This window comes from Mus pahari, chromosome 21 (assembly GCF_900095145.1).
Source record: "Mus pahari chromosome 21, PAHARI_EIJ_v1.1, whole genome shotgun sequence".
NCBI classification, from domain to species: domain Eukaryota; kingdom Metazoa; phylum Chordata; class Mammalia; order Rodentia; family Muridae; genus Mus; species Mus pahari.
Window position 1 is genome coordinate 1,765,860 of NC_034610.1, and position 4,031 is coordinate 1,769,890.

The 4,031-nt window shown below is 45.6% G+C and overlaps 1 long non-coding RNA gene across 1 annotated transcript in view; it reads right to left on the bottom strand.

The window, feature by feature from the left end:
* Positions 1-3,364: 3,364 nt before the first annotated feature.
* Positions 3,365-4,031, bottom strand: part of LOC115062764 — a 5,507-nt gene continuing 4,840 nt past the window's right edge. The window contains exon 3 of the long non-coding RNA XR_003842689.1: positions 3,365-3,654. This is a non-coding gene — a long non-coding RNA (uncharacterized LOC115062764). The remainder of the gene's footprint in view (positions 3,655-4,031) is intronic.

A 4,031-nucleotide genomic window follows, 5' to 3' on the forward strand; every position in this document is an offset into this window, starting at 1 on the left:
AGGAAAGGAAAGGAAAGGAAAGGAAAGGAAAGGAAAGGAAAGGAAAGGAAAGGAAAGGAAAGGAAAGGAAGAAAGGAAGGTAGCTGAATGACAAGGTGTTCGATCCAAGGGTGGTTCTACACTCTCCAGCTATATAAGATGACTGTGTCTACAACAAACTACAAAGACAGTTAAAACACACATATTCAAGGCTAGGAGCTCGCTACACACTTAAGAAAATCGGTTAATCTGATAGAGGACCTGGGTTTGGTTCCCTGTACTCATGTGGAGACTTATAAACATCTGTAACTCCTGTTCCAGGGATCTGACACCCTTTTCTGGTCTCTGAGGGTACCAGGCACACAGTTGGTACGCATATGTACAGACAGGCAAACACTCACATACATAAAATCAAAATAAATGATCTTTTAAAAGCACAAATCCGAATGTAGTAAGATCTGTGGAGAATGGTTTGCAAACAGGTTTGTCTTTAGCTGCTACAGTCTTCGAAGCCCAGACATTTCTGGAACAGAAAATGGATTTCATTTGCCAAAGGAAAGACTGATAACAGCTCAGAGGCAGTTTTCTCATTGAAAGATGTATTAACAATCAATGGAGTAGAGTGTATGCATTTTAGAAGAGCCATGTCTTCTTAAAATTTACAAATAGACAAATTTAGCATATCTCTGTAAGACCTCTTTCTTAAGGCAAAAAATGGTAAGTTAGATGGTGGTTCTTACGTTGCTTCTCTGAAAAATACTTGGGTAAAAAAAAATTACCAATGGTACCAAATAAGTGTGAGCACCCTCCTGGACTTCCCGACCCCCCCTCCCCACTGCCCAGGTGCTTCCAGTCCCCAGTGGAGGTGGCTCCTTCGCTTGCCAATGCTTGCCAAACTCTGAAGACAAGATGGAGAAGAACCGGGGAAAGATGGAGAACTGTACATAAACGACTCACTGGCTTTTTCTAGTATCTCCTGTCTTAGGAGTTGATTGTTGCAAAAGGACGTTATGAGCATGACACCTTTTGTGAAGGAAAACATTTAGGTGGGGCTGGATTACAATTCAGGGATTTAGTCCTTTATCATCATGGCAGAGCCTGCAGGCAGACTTGGTGCTAGAGGAGCTGAGAGCTCAACGTCCAGATCAGCAGGCAGCAGAAAGTGAACTAGTTTGAGTCTCTGAGACCTCAAAGCCTGCTCCCACAGTGACACACTTCCTCCAACAAAGCCACACCTCCTAATAGTGCCAGTCCTTATGAAGACTACGTCTTCAAGCACCTGAGTCTATGGGGCCATACATACTCAAACGGACACATCTCCCATTCCATCCCACTCAGGACAAGGGTTAAGCCTCAAGGAAGAGTGGAGCACATCTCAAAGGTTACAGCTTCGTGCATCTTTTCTCCCCATGAGTCTTCAGACCGTGGCTGTTGGTGTTTCCTTTTCTATCAGTGAGACCAATGCCACAGGGAGCACACAGCTGAAGGACAGAGGTTTCCTTTGCTCGGTGCTTCTGAGGGGTCTATCCAAAGTGTCAGGCAGGGAAGGCATCCTGGGACAGATCAGTTCATACATAACCAGGAATCTGGACAGGGGGATGGGAGGATGCACTTTGTGGCTCTCTCTCCTCCTTTCACTCTATCTAGACCTCCATCCCACACCATTTGGGGTAGGCCATCCCCCTGTTCCTGCTGGGTGAATCATCCCTGTAAATGGCTTCGAAGACACACCTAGCATCTTGCTGCCGTCGATCTCTCAGGTGATTCTAAATCCAATCAAGTCGACAGTGAGGGTAAGTCTCCCCTGTTGACGCCTAACCTAGCAACGTGGAGAGAAAAATAGAATGCAACTCAGGGAGGCCACGGAGACCGGGTCAGAAAGGAATTTTGCTCCTAGATTTTATTGTTAGGTTTATGGAGGCAGAAATATGGTCCTGTCCTTTGGTCTTTTCTTGAAGTGATAGCAAAAATTATCACCTGTCTGCAAGCCCTGGTAGGCTGACCAAAAGCTTCAGGGCTGGTGCCAGTACCAAGAGTGGTTGGCAACACAAACAGGACTCCATGGGTTTCATGGCTGAAAGGAGGAGGGGGATGAGAGGGAAGAGGAGGAGGGGGAGGAGGGGGAGGAGGGGGAGGAGGAAGAAGACTGGAAGTTGAGTGAGTCAGGAGGTAAGAATAACTAAGGTGGACCTTGGACGAGCGGAAGGTATCATCAAACTACACTGTATGGAACTCTCAAAGAATCAATAAAAATATTGATGATCACCTGGACGCTAAAATGATCAGACACAACACTTTGGACCACCAATCTGCAGGAAACTTTTACTGACTCCAGGGTCTGCCTCGCTTCTCCTACCTCTCCCTACCTCTCCCAGAGGGTGATTCTGAAATGTCATATCCTCCCCCCCCCCATGTGTTTTCACTGAGAGTCCGTTTACATTCCGCAAAATGCGCACACTTCTGTGATCCTGTCAAGATGGGGAGACTAAACACTCGTCTCAGTGAGGACACCAGAAACAGTCATCTTAAAGAAACTTCCCTCAGCAATGAAACACAAGGACTTGTGTCTCTAAATCCTGTCTGAAATCTTCCAAACCCACTCAGATCAGAGGCTGCAGGCTGCCAATGGCACGTTTTTACCCCATTTATAAGAACAGTCTTAAGACCAGGCCTGGTGGCTCATGCCTTTAATCCCAGCACTAAGGAGGCAGAGATAAGTGGATCTCCATGAGTTCGAGGCCACCCTGGTCTATACAGAATGTTCTGGGCATAGAAAAACCCTGTCTTGAAAATGAACAAACAAAACCCTACTTTCTTTTTGAGTGGCACAGGTAAGCAGCAGAAACCGCTTTAAATCACCATAAAGTGACTTGTCCTGACGTGTCCCTTTGAGTTCAAATCTTTAACATGAATATGCTGAGGGAGAAAAAAGGGTGATTAATCATACTTTTATCGTCTTTTCAAGTTTTCTCACACTGCAGCACAAATAAGCCAATGCAGTCCATCTTGTGTGCTATCTGGAAAAAAAAAAAAAATTTAGATGAGCAGCCCAGGCTTAATTCCACACTAAACGGGAAGTACACAGCTACAAACAGGATCTCTTTGAGTCACAGGAAAATAACAACACATCCAGACACCTCCCATCTCTATCGTTCCTTTATTTCAACTTGTAATGGGCTCTTTTCAAGCCTTGGGTGGGTTTTTAAATGATGCTCTTATTGATTTTCTGTGCTCAGGATGGGTGGAAATGGAGTGAGTCACAGCAAGGATGACCGAAGTCAGCCCATTGTCAACAGGGCCAGAAGAAGCCAAGGAGGCACAGAGAGGGTGCCTGTGACTGGTCTCATAACTTCCATGTCAACGTCTGGAGACAGGACAGGTGGACAACAGGACATGGAATTCTACTCATCTCTCTTCCCTAAATAGAGCCCGCTGCTGCTCTGTTACCTGTCTCACGCTGCCTTCCGAGCCCTGGCGTATTACACTGCTCAACACAAAGCCGCATGCTTTGCTCTCTACCCTTGGAATCCAAGGTTCCACGTAATCACTTTTGAGGAGGGCATTCCTGCTTTCTGCTTCATTCTCCAGGGGCCATTTGCGAGGGAGGTGGAGTCACTGCTTAATCAGGATGCGGTGAGAATCTGCCCTAAGGCTTTCCAGTTTGAAGAGAAAGGTCTGCAAGACAAACAACCCGGTTTTTTGTTTTGTTTTTTTGTTTGTTTGTTTGTTTGTTTTGTTTTTTAAAAATGAAGACCAGAAGTGAGCGGGAGTTTTCATACGGGTGGAGAAGAATAGTTTCAGAAGTTCAAGATTTTAAACAAACAGGCAAATGCAAGCCATTTCAAACCTCAGCAGATCAGTAACTCCGGCTTCTAACAGTGTGAATGAGGATCTAAAACCAAGGATGTCTGGGGCTGGGGGAGAAAGGAAAGCCTGTTAGGAAACAACTTGAATTACCTAGTAAAGTAGTGTGCACACTGAAATCCAAGGTGCCTGCTTTTAGGAGATGTACACACACACACACACACACACACACACACACACACACACAC